Consider the following 13,090-nt stretch of genomic DNA (forward strand, 5'->3'; position numbering starts at 1 on the left):
AGAGTTTACTCAGACTCTTTAAGCCTCTTTTCTTTTTGATGCTCTGCTTCCATGCTTTCATTTATCTTGTCCTCTGCATCGCTAATTCAGTCCTCTGCTTCATCCAGCCTGCTTTCAATTCCTTCTAGCACAGTCTTCATTTCTGATATTGTATTTGTCATTTTTGACTGGTTCCTTTTTATGATTTGATTGTCCTTTTTGATGCTTGCTATCTCTTTATTTAGGTGCTTGTTATGTCCATACATTGTTGCTCTAATATCTTTCAAACATCCTAAAAATCATTGTTTTAAACTCTGCATCTGGTATTTTGGTTACTTCCATCTCATTCCATTCTTTTTCTGGAAATTTCTCTGTTGATTCATTTGGATTGCATTTCTTTGTCTGCCCATTTTGTCTGTGTATTAGGTATCGCTGTCTGACTTTGAAATTTTTGTATGTTCTTTATGAAGAAGATGGGCTCGGTGGTACTGTCTTCCAGGCCACTTGTTTTCCTTGTTCTAGGAATGCTTCTTGAGGGCACTATTCTTCCTCTTGTATGTGAGTATTAGATGCAGGTGGTCCTTTCGTGGGAACAGTTATCCTTCCAGTCTGGCTGACTCTAAGGGTCAACCTTGATCATGTGTATTACACACTGTGCAATGTCTGTTCTGTTGGGCATATTTATTCTCCATAGGGTCTGGTGCATGCTAGACTCCACCTTTGGGTATGCTGTTTGTGTAGGTAGTTGAAACTAGGATTGGTGCTGTCTGCCACCCACTACCAGTACTTTTGGCTCTAATTCTTCTTTGGTTGGCATCAGCTGTTTTTTGTAACCTGCTGTGGGCTACCAGTCTGCAGCTACTGCACTTTTCTCTGTTTGTGTCTGTGTTTTCTATGTCTGGGTATTGTGGGAGGGGTCAATGTTTGTGTAAGAATCAACTTCCTCCTCCTTAGAGATGACCACAGCTCCATAAATGCCCCAAGCTCTGTAATATTTGTCTCCACTTTTAAGCTGTTCATCCTCCTCTCACAGTTGCCTGGTTTTCCCACAGATTCTTCTGTAGTAAGACTGTAGTTTGGGCTCAGATTGGCTCACCCAACCAACACCTCTACAGGTTGCATGCTTGGTGGGTTAGGTCAGCTGAGGTTGTGAATAGAATGTTTGTGGGACTCCCTGCTTCAGGAGTTTTTTTTTTATCAGGAGCTTAGTAAAGGGAATATGGCCCCTACTTCAGAGCTTGATCCCTCAGCCACTGCTGGATACTCAAATATTATTTCTCCCCAACAAGGTGAGCAGCAATTTCAGACTGAGTGTGGCTAACAGCCCTCTCTGCAGAAGTTCTTTCAGCTGTTGAAACCCAGGTATCAGGGAGAAAGACTGTGAGAGTCCTCTCTTGGGGCTGACTATGCCCCTCCCGAAGGTAGCTAAGCCCCTCTACCAGATGTAACAATAGACTCACAGGGACCCACACTTTAAATGTCCATGCTCCAAGCCTCTCTCCCTTCCCCTGTGGTATCTTGCCTAGCAGGACAGACTATCCAGCACCCAGCCTGGCTGACTGTGAAGCTCTACCCTATCCAATGCACATGAGCCATTGTGCTTGTGCTGATCAAAGAGATTAGAACTCACCTCAGCTGGGCCCAGAGTGAGGAGATTTTTGTTAGGATACCACTCTAGCAAGGGCTGTTAGGTCCTGAACCAATGCTTTCTGCAGCTGGTCCCTGGATGTGCCAGTGCTGGGCCTCCCAAGCAGGAACACAGCACGGACCAGTGGGAGACACTGCCCATGACTGGCTCTCAGCAACCTTTTTGGAGCTACAAGCAGTCCAGAGTTTGTGGCTGCCTCTGCTGGGCCCAGGTTTGGTATACATGGAAATACCAAAGTGCACTGCTAGGTTGGCTTTTACTCACTCTGGTCCTGGGGAAAAGTTTGCTCAAATGGCCAAGTTTCCCTGAGTCTCTCCTCCTACAGCGTGTCGGCTGGCTGCTTGATGGGCTCAGCTGCTGAAAAGATCTCTGCTGGAGTCTAGAGCCTGTGGCAACTTAGTGATTAGAAAGGGTGGTGGGTGTGGCTCCATCCTTTGGCCTCCGGTGTCAGTCTGTCCAGACTGTTTTCACAGACTTCTGTAGGGTGTGGCCCCAGGAGTACAGTGGCCTCTGAGACCCAGAGGTGTGATCTGCCCACCCACCATTTCAACTGAGTCTCTTGTGAGGTGGAAGTACCAGTCATAGCAGTGGTCCCCAACCTTTTTTTGTGCCACGGACTGGTTTCATGTCAGAAAATATTTTCATGAACTGGCCTTTAGGGTGGGACGGATAAATGCACAAAATAAAATTATGCGATCGGCGTAAAAACTGTGGTATTTTTAAATATAATTGTCGAACTTACAAGACAAGCATCAAGAGTGAGTCTTAGACGGATGTAACAAAGGGAATCTGGTCATTTATTAAAAATAAAACATCCTTCAGACTTAAATATAAATAAAACGGAAATAATGTAAGCTATTTATTCTTTCTCTGTGACCGGTACCAAATGGCCCACGGACCGGTACTGGTCCGCAGCCCGGGGGTTGGGGACCACTGAGTCATAGACTAGGAAGAGTGTGTGTGTGTGTGTTGGGGGGAGCTCCAGACTCAACACCAGAAAACTGAGTCATTGATGTGCACCTTGCTTCGTGTCATCTCCAACCAGTCTCCATGACTGGGGTAGGAGAGACTCCCGAGGGCGGAGCAGTTGCTCCCTGGGCACAGCTGAGGTGAGTTCCAATCTCTTTGATCAGCATAGGCACAGTGGCTCGTAGGCTGATGCCACTCAGAGGCAATTGCTCCATCCAAGAAAAATGGCAACTGCAGTACTGGAGAATGACTCAGCACAAGGGTTCTGGTGGCTGTCTCCCACAGTGTTTCTTTCTGGGCCTCCAACTTTACATTCTCCTCCTGCAACTCCAGTTCTCTCATCTCTCCCCTGCCAGAGCCCAGGTAAGTGGTTGTGAATGAATGTTTTGCACAGGCCCTTTAAAATGAAACCTGCATCCGAGAGCTGTGTCTCCTTCTCGTGGACAGAAACCCGGGTCTTTTCACAGCTAAATTTTGTCTGGGCTCATCTTCTAGGTTCTGGGGCTGTAGGCTCGGGCTCCAGGCCTAGGGCTGAGGACCCACAGCTCTCAGGGCAACCCGCCCTGCCGTGAGAGTCCCTCCAGGCTGCCGTTCTCTCCTGGGAGAGGGGCAGCCCTTTCTGCATCTCCGCCCTTTCTACCAGTCTCAGTGTGGCTTCTTCAGTGATCCTTTATTAAAGAGTCCTCTTAGTTTAGTCCAAAGTTGGTTTTTCAGGATGATTGTTCTTAAATTAAGTTGTAACCCAGTTGCCCTGGCCGGTTGGCTCAGTGGTAGAGCATCAGCCTGGCGTGCAGAAGTCCCGGGTTCGATTTCTGGCCAGGGCACACAGGAGAAGCACCCATCTGCTTCTCCAACCTCCCCCTCTCCTTCCTCTCTGTCTCTCTCTTCCCCTCCCGTAGCCGAGGCTCCATTGGAGCAAAGATGGCCCGGGCGCTGGGGATGGCTCCTTGGCCTCCGCCCCAGGTGCTAGAGTGGCTCTGGTCTCAACAGAGCAACGCCCCGGAGGGGCAGAGTATCGCCCCATGGTGGGCAGAGCGTCGCCCCTGGTGGGCGTGCCAGGTAGATCCCTGTCGGGCACATGCGGAAGTCTGTCTGACTGTCTCTCCCCGTTTCTAGCTTCAGAAAAAAAAAAAAAAGTTGTAACCCAGTTTGGTCCTGGGAGGTGGGAGTTGGAATGTCCACCTATGCCATTGCCATCTTTCTTCTGTCTCAATACAGACATTTTAACAATATTCTTTCAATCCATGAGCATGTGATACTTTTACATTTATTTGTGTCTTTAATTTCTTTTACCAATGTCTTGTAGTTTTCAATATAGAGATCTTTTACCTCCTTGGCTAAATTTATTTTTAAGTATCATAGTTTTTGATGTGATTATGTTTTCTTTCTTTCTTTTTTTAGATAATTGATTGGTAGTGTATAGCAATACTACTGATTTTTATATATTGATTTTGTATCCTGCAACTTGAATGAATTCCATGATTAGGTCTAACATTTTTTTTGGTGGAACTGGGGATGGGAAGGCCAGCTCCAAGCAGCCTCCGGGATGTTATCAATTATACTTCCTGGGTGGGAGGTGCTGAAAAAGACTCTTAGCTGTGAGCCAGGCTATGATTCAGTTCCTTTGCTGGGAGAAACAGTACTGCTAGATCCATGAAGCCTCCCAGGTGTTTCCAGTTAAGCTTTCTGGTCAGGAGAGGCCAATAGAAACACTCAGTGACGGGCGAGGCTATGACTCGGCTACCTTGCCTGGGTGGAGAGGCAGATCAGGCTCCAAGGCTGGAAAAGCTCTCTGAGGCCCCAAATCAGGGAGATCTTCACATTGCTACATTTGCTAGTCAGCCCTTGCCACTGACTTGGCTCTGCAGATGAACAAGACCACTAATTGGGACATCAACTTGGGCATTGCAGGTAGGAACTTGGTCTGCCAAGATTTAAGTGCCAGTTGGTGCCACCCCATGTCCCTTTCTCTCTCACAGTCCGATTCCAGGGGTCCAGTACCACAGATTGCTGTGCAACCCCCATAGGCAAGACTAGAATTGGGGCCCCTGGAAGGGACCCCAACACTGGGGAAGTTTGATGTCCACTCTAGACACCCCTTTCTTGTTGAAGGAACTATAGACTCGGAGAAACCTCTCAGCGTGGCACTGCGCTGGCCTCGGGGAAGGGTAATGCGGGCTGTGTGCTGGTCCTCTTACCCTTCTAACGCAGTGTCTGGGTCTGTGTGCCACCTGGGTGGCCTAGAATTCTCTCAGTGGCATCTTGTCTGTGAATTGTTGTTGGTTGTTGTTTCTTGTAGTGGAATGAAGTCAGGAATGACCTGAGTTGGCATCTTAGTGATTTCACTCCTCTCATTATAAATTTTTAAAGTTCTCCTTGCTATAGTTCCTAATTTTTTAAAAAAATATAACTACATAATTATATTATGTATTTGGGAAGTCACATAAAATGATAATGTTTGTGAGAATGTGTAGCTCTTGCGCTTTAATGAACTACTAATGGCTTGCTAATGAACTATTAATGCTTTCATTTTCATGCTTCTTGTTTTTATTCCTTGACTTGCATGCCTATACTTTGTTGACAAACAAAATTCAGTTGAGTACATTTGAAGATCTAATTGGCTTTATCAATCAATTCATGAATGAAATCAAGCACTATCCAATCTGGTAACTAAAAGGGAACCCATAGAGGTGTGCAGAATGAAATGTTTTTATAAGAAGGGTGTGGCAGGGAGTTATTAGCAAAAGAAAAGAAAGGCTCATTTTTAGTCCTGGACCTCTTCTATGTGGCAGAAGGGAAAGACAGGATTTTGTCATGCAGTTTGCCTCCTCTTTCCTATTGGGATGGATAGGGCCCACGTGACAGATTACCTCATTGGTGTTGACCAGAAAATTTCAGTTGATTAAGATTATGATTCTGGGAGAGGTTGAAACTGCAATTAGATCAGGTCTTAAATCTAGGTTTGGTATCTTGGGTTTTTAGCACAAGTGATGTCTTTGGAAGTCTCTGGTTTTAATAACTCCATCCAAATATTTTTCTCTAGGATCTTATCTCATTGCATTCTCTGCATATAAGAAGGGGACATTATACTAAAAGTAAATGTCGACTAGCCATTATAGACTTATCCATAATGGTAAAATGCTGCTCTTATGTAGTGAAGAATCCTAGAGTCTTACAGCTGAAAGGCTTTAGAGCTCATTTAGGGCTCAGAACAATGGCTACAACCTTGTGGACAATAAGTAAAATTTTTTGAATAAATGATTCTAGTACCATGATTGTGTTTTATATACTTTTTTTAAAGTACGTCCCAGAAATATAATTGATGTTGCCAAGGTAGCCTGGTATTGAATTTAAAAATGTAGCTTCTCACTCTAATACTATGCCATCCAAATTTGAACTAATGGCTAGTATTAAGAGTATTTGAAATAATAACTTAAAAGGATGAATTTGAAACCAAATCAGCAAATTTCAAAACTTGGGTCTTCCACCTGCAGCTGTATAATCCAGAGTGTTTATTAGCCACTCTGAACCTTCATTTCTTCATTTAAAAAATGATATCTGTATAATAAGTTTAGTTGTGAGGTAGCCTCTAAACCAGGGGTCCCCAAACTACGGCCCGCGGGCTACATGCGGCCCCCTGAGGCCATTCATCCGGCCCCCGCTGCACTTCCGGAAGGGGCACCTCTTTCATTGGTGGTCAGTGAGAGGAGCATATTGACCATCTCATTAGCCAAAAGCAGGCCCATAGTTCCCATTGAAATACTGGTCAGTTTGTTGATTTAAATTTACTTGTTCTTTATTTTAAATATTGTATTTGTTACCGTTTTGTTTTTTTACTTTAAAATAAGATATGTGCAGTGTGCATAGGGATTTTTTTTATAGTTTTTTTTTATATTCTGGCCCTCCAACGGTCTGAGGGACAGTGACCTGGCCCCCTGTGTAAAAATTTTGGGGACCCCTGCTCTAGACAAATGTTGCCAGCTCCTACCATGATGTTTTGCTCTCCCCTGCCCATGTGTGAGCAAGGGTATATAAACAGCCCCTGAACTATTTTTGGCACTGCACGATTTGGGCCTGCAGATGCCCTGTGTCAGACATATGCGGCCAGCATATTAAAATTTCCTCCTCTAATAAAACTCTTCAAAATTCATCTGGACTGGGTGTCTCTACGTGAACTAGATTAAATGAGGTACAGTGCCTTTCAGAATCTGGGGTGCAGTACTTTATAACAATATAAAGAAGAGAGTCCACAGGACAGAGCTAGAGCTCTAGCTCACTCCAATTTGGAAGCCTACTTGTTCAATGTACCAGTTATATTTGTTTGTTGATTTGTTGTCCTCTTTATACTGAGATCTTCTCAGGGATAAAGAACATATGTTATATTCATCTTTATAAATCCTGATGAATCAGTATTTGCTACATAACAAATGTTTGCTGAATGAATGTATAAATATTAATTGATACATGAGGTCCTATGGCAGGGGTCCCCAAACTATTGGCCACATGCGGCCCCCTGAGTCCATTTATCCGACCCCTGCCACACTTCCGGAAGGGGCACCTCTTTTGTTGGTGGTCAGTGAGAGGAGCATAGTTCCCATTGAAATACTGGTCAGTTTGTTGATTTAAATTTACTTGTTCTGCCCTGGCTGGTTGGCTCAGTGGTAGAGCATCGGCCTGGCGTGCAGGAGTCCCGGGTTTAATTCCCGGCCAGGGCACACAGGAGAAGTGTCCATCTGCTTCTCCACCCCTCCCCCTCTCCTTCCTCTCTGTCTCTCTCTTCCTCTCCCGCAGCCAAAGCTCCATTGGAGCAAAGTTGGCCCGGGCACTGAGGATGGCTCCTTGGCCTCTGCCTCAGGTGCTAGAATGGCTCTGGTTGCAACAGAGGAATGCCCCAGATGGGCAGAGCATCGCCCCCTGGTGGGCATGCCGGGTGGATCCTGGTCGGGTGCATGCGGGAGTCTGTCTGACTGCCTCCCTGTTTCCAACGTCAGAAAAAAAACATTTACTTGTTCTTTATTTTAAATATTGTATTTGTTCTCATTTTGTTTTTTTACTTTAAAATAAGATATGTGCAGTGTGCATAGGGAGTTGTTCATCGTTTTTTTATAGTCCGGCCCTCCAATAGTCTGAGGGACAGTGAACTGGCGCCCTGTGTAAAAAGTTTGGGGACCCCTGCTCTAAACCCTTGAAATAAAAATTTTGGTTGGTCTTAAGCCTAGCTGGGTTGCTCAGTGGATAAAGCATTGACCTGGATCACCAGGTTGCAGGCTTGACCCTCAATTAGGGCACATCCAAGAAGCAATCAATGAGTGCATAACTAAATAGAACAATTAAGTGGAACAGTGATTTGATGCTTCTCTCTCTCACTCTCTCAAATCAATAAAATTTTTTTTTTAAATTGATCTTTACCTAGGTTTCTGGAAAGTAGCCTCTACATTCTTGGAATTTCTTGAGTCATAGGAGTGTCTTTGCTATTCATGATGGGCCCTGAAAGTTTATTCTAAGGAGGTGACTCAGGGTTTATAATTTAAGCTAATGGCTCAGGATAGAGGCTATCGATGCCAGAAAAACCAACCATATGATAAAAGAGTTAGAGCTTTTACCAACAGGAAAAAGTAGACTGTAGATTGAGTCACATGCCAGTAATTTAAGATGTCATGCTTATGTAGTGAAGCCCAATATAAACTATGGACACCCAATTGAAGGTAAGTGTCCTTTGTAGATAATATTTTATGGTGACTCCACAAAACGACAATGGAAGCATCATGTTTGGAACCTTGCTCTTTATGCCTCTTTTTTTGGTTGGTTCTAATTTGTATACTTTTGGCTGTTATAAATTATAATCCTAAGTATAGTGCTTTCCTGAGTTCTGTGAGTCAATCTACAAAATTATTGAAACTGAGAGGATAGTAGGAGTTTCCTAATTGGTAGCCAGTTAGTCAAATGTGAGAGTGGCCTGTGGACCCCTGAATTTGAAGCTGGTATCTGGCAACATCGTAAAGGATGGTGCCATTAATCTGGAAGGTCTGTCAAAGCTGTGGGTGGTTGGTGTCAAGTCATTTTACTACCTCATAGTGTTATTATGAGAATTAAATGGTTCAGTATATCTAACATGCTTAGAACAGTCACTGGTTATATGGTAAATGCTATGTTAATGTTAGCTATTAAAAGTTCAGATTCTTTTTTTTTTTTTTTTTTTTACAGAGACAGAGAGAGAGTCAGAGAGAGAGTCAGAGAGAGGGATAAATAGGGACAGACAGGAATGGAGAGAGATGGAAGCATCAATCATTAATTTCTCATTGCAACACCTGAGTTGTTCATTGATTGCTTTCTCATTTGTACCTTGACCGTGAGGCTACAGCAGACCAATTAACCCCTTGCTCAAGCCAGTGACCTTGGGTCCAAGCTGGTGAGCCTCGCTCAGACCAGATGAGCCCGTGCTCAAGCTGAAGACCTCGGGGTCTCAAACCTGGGTCCTCTGCAGCCCAGTTCAACATTTTATCCACTGCCCCACCACCAGGTCAGGCAAAAGTTCAGATTCTTAATGACTGATAAATATAATGGCAATAATAAAATGCTGGTCACTTTTTATGTAGTATATTAATGTTTAACCCTTAGAATCATTCAATGAGATGTTGCTATAAGACCATTTTTTCAGTTGTTCAAAAAATATATTAAGTGGTAAAAGATATTTTAAAAAGTCTATATCCCTAGTTACAGTGTCATATAAACTTTCCCACTTATTGTGGCCTAAGTCTGGAATCTACTTTCCTAAAGAAATTATTACAGGGATACCCACTTCAAATTTTGGCCTGGCATTTTGTTGGTAAAAGAAAAGAAATGGAATGTTGACCTCTAGATTTCCCTATATTCAAGCTAACTGACTCAGTGTTTGGCCATCATAATAAATAAACCCCAGAAATTTTAGGATGCAAGATTGATAGAAGTTTATTTTTTAATAAACTCTATTAAAGTTAATTGTTAATAGAAGTCCTGAGTGAACAAATACATCCATAGGTGTTGACTTGTAGTACACAAGAAACCAAGCTGATGGGGACTCTTGGTCTTCAAGGGCTGGCTCCCAAAGGATGAGAACAAAGACTGAAATGTTCTGAGGTTAAGCATAGAAGTAACTTTAGCTCATATTCCATTGACGAGACCTCAGTCATGTGGATACATCTAACTACAGGGAACGCTGGGAAATACAGCTGCAGAGGACAAGGAGAAAATGCAATACCAATAGTTTAGTATTTTATTGTTATTTTTTTCTATTTTTTTCTTAGCAGTCCAATTAAGTTCTTAAAGAAAGTGTTCAATAACTATTAAATACTCATTGGTTATTTTATTAAACTCTTTTCCTTCAATGAAATATCCTTCTTTCCAATCTTTCCAACCACAACTAAAAAAAAGAAAAATGCGTTTTTTACTGGCTGGCCCCTCTTGTCTAAAATTTCACTATAGAAATGTCAAGCTTTTGATTTTCATGGTAGAAATTCACCATAGTCATTTCTGGTTTAATCTCCTATCAGGATGCAAATAATCTCATTGGGGATCAATGTTATCAGCCATTTATATCTCAGAAAGAATGGCTTATCAGAAACCTTCATACTGGTCCTAGTTCATTGAAAGTGTGTTTTCACAGGTGAGACTGGAGAGAAACCTTGGTAGACAGGTCACAAAGTGAGTGCAAACAGATACATGAATTCTCCCACGGCTGAGTCTGGAGCCAGCTGGGGTTCATTTATGAATGTTCCATCATGTATGTGCACTGGGTGCCTTACCTTACCTACCTCTCAGTGAAGAGTACAAGAGGAGTTCTGCTTCTGGCAAATTTAAATATTCATTGTTTTCTCCTGAGTGAATGAAAAAATGTTTCAGCCTATACCTGCCTTTTCTTGTCTTTTCTGCTTTTTTATTTTAAATTCAAATATTTATTCCTTCTTCTTTTGTTGCCCTAAATCCTGAGGCAAGAAAAGAAAATAGAGAGTTTCTGTTTGCTAGCCCCATGGAAATAGAAATACAGGGGTCCTTGGGTAATGACACAGTTCCGTTCCTACGACAGTGACATAATCGGAATTTTGGTGTAAGCTGAAACACACCCTAGCCTAAGTCACTTTCCTATCCTAACACAGTTGTAAAATTATAGTCTAGAACATTAAGACACAACTAAACCACAGAAAAAGAATACAGCCTATTCCCCCGCTGTGTACAACTAAACTAGTTTGCCCATGTAGTCCGTGAGTACGATGCTAATGACATAAACTGAAACACTCATATCTCAATTTTTTTTAAGTTTCTATGGGAGTGAGCATCATTAACTCGAAATATCATGTATTGAGACTGTCGTAACCTGAGGGCTCCCTGTATAGAATTGCAAAACCTGCAGTTTAGGAGTGGAAAACTGCTCTTTTGATAGTGTGGTGTGATCCAACCTCTGTATTATAGCACCCACCACCGTTTCTCCTGATATTTGCTATCTCTAGTTTCCAAATAATAGCTTGAAAATAATTAAAAATGAAAAGACCTAGCATTATTCCATTATGAAGTAGAATTTCTTAAACATTGCACCCATTACTGAATTTTCCATACCACATCTTCCAGTTCACTGAGCAGTAGAATATTTCACTGCATAATTCATAATCTTGCAGATTGACTTTGAAAGCCTGGACAATAGACAACCACAGGCTTTATTAAAGTTCTTACCTGTAGGCATCTGGTGATATCTGATTGACCTGTGAAATTACATATTTATTGACAAACACTGCCTGTGGTTATAACACTTTTTTTTACTTTATGAAGTGCCTGGCAAGTGAGCAGACAGGGTCGGGCTGAATTCCTTTCCAACAAAAACTTCATCTCTCTTGCATTGAGAAAGGAAAGAATCAGTAAAACGCCCACTTCAGCGCATATCACTTATCCTGGGGTAAGCATATTTTAGGCAGAATGTTACTCAGAATCATTGTGTTAGTTACATTATCCCTATAAAGCAAGCCTGCAGGTGCGTTTTAAGGGTTAAAGCCAGTTTTTAAAATCAGGTTTTAAAGGTGAAAACCAGGAAGGGGTAGAGGAGAAGGGAGAGGTATTTTCTATTCTATTGGTGGTTTTCAGGAAGGTGATTTATTCTGAGATGATGAAATGTAGACATTGCGACTACTTTTCTAGAATATACTTTAAGTACTGCTTAGAATAATTGATAAAACAAAAATCAATAGAAAAACAGGTATATGAAAAATCAGGTTGGAATTTAAGGCAATGCAATTTCATATTGATATTTTTCCCCAAATAAAAAGTATACATTTTAACTGTCTTGTTTTGTCATAGATAATGCCCATCTAGTTCTTCTGTTCCTTATGCTTTTATTTTGCTTTCTCTTTTAGGATTCTGTATCTACATAAACATATACAGACAAACAGATATACTGTAAATTGTATTTTCTTTCAACCAGAAATACAAATGGAAGGAAAGTTATGAACAATTGAGAGAAAAACTGAGTTTTTTTAAAAAACAAATTTGAACTGAACAGATTCAGATCAGTTCAAAGAATATTCTAAAGTATTTGTTCAGAATGTTTTTGTTTTTCAGAATATGTGTGTTTTTTTTCTGTCCAACACTTTAATAAAACACATTTGTCTTCTTTTTTCTTAAGCCTGGTTCATTTCAGCATTGTTAAACAATAAGACAAAGCAAATAATAACTTGGGGCTACATTTCAGGAAAAAAACAACAAACTTTTTCAGAGTCGTGCAAGTTAGCACACTACGTTAATAGCATGTAAACAAGTTAAAATGAATACCTTCAGGTCAATTCTTGGCGAGTTCCAGGCCGAGTGCCTCTGGCAAGTGGATATTTGTCCTCAGGAAGATGTCTGTAAAATTTCTAGAGACCAATAAGACAGTAGGTGCTACAGAAGCTTCAGAACACAATGAACTGTCTTGGAGGTTTTATACACAATGCAACTAAAATAACCTGGTAGTGATAAAAAATTCCGAATTTTTTTCCTCCAACATTGGTATCTTAGAAAGTGTAACTTCTGCGAGGGCATGTTATACACTGTTAAGAACAAGAACTTTGGACTCCTACTGCCTAAATTCACATTGTAGCTCTGTCTTTTACTAGCTCCAGAAACTTGGAAAATTTCTGAGTGTCTGTGCTGTATTAATCATTTGTACTTCATGAAGTTGTAGTTTATAGCCTGTAGTATAAAAGAGCATGGCACATATAAGGGTTCAGTTAGTATTGGCTCTTGGTGTGATTACTTACTGTGGGGAAAACAGCTGTGTTAGGCTTGCTCGCCAGTTGACCGGCTGTAAGCTCTTTGCTTGACTAGTGCATGAGCATGTGGCAGCAGCATGTGTAGATAGTCTCTGCAAGGCTATGAGTGCTTGTGCTCAGGGCAGATGGCAGATTGTGGATTGCCTGGCCACCACTGTGAGGGTCATTTGTTGTTTGTTTGCCTTAGAAGCAGTTTTCCCCTGCCTGTTTGCACATCCTCTGT

The sequence above is a fragment of the Saccopteryx leptura genome, chromosome 12 (genome assembly GCF_036850995.1).
Source record: "Saccopteryx leptura isolate mSacLep1 chromosome 12, mSacLep1_pri_phased_curated, whole genome shotgun sequence".
NCBI classification, from domain to species: domain Eukaryota; kingdom Metazoa; phylum Chordata; class Mammalia; order Chiroptera; family Emballonuridae; genus Saccopteryx; species Saccopteryx leptura.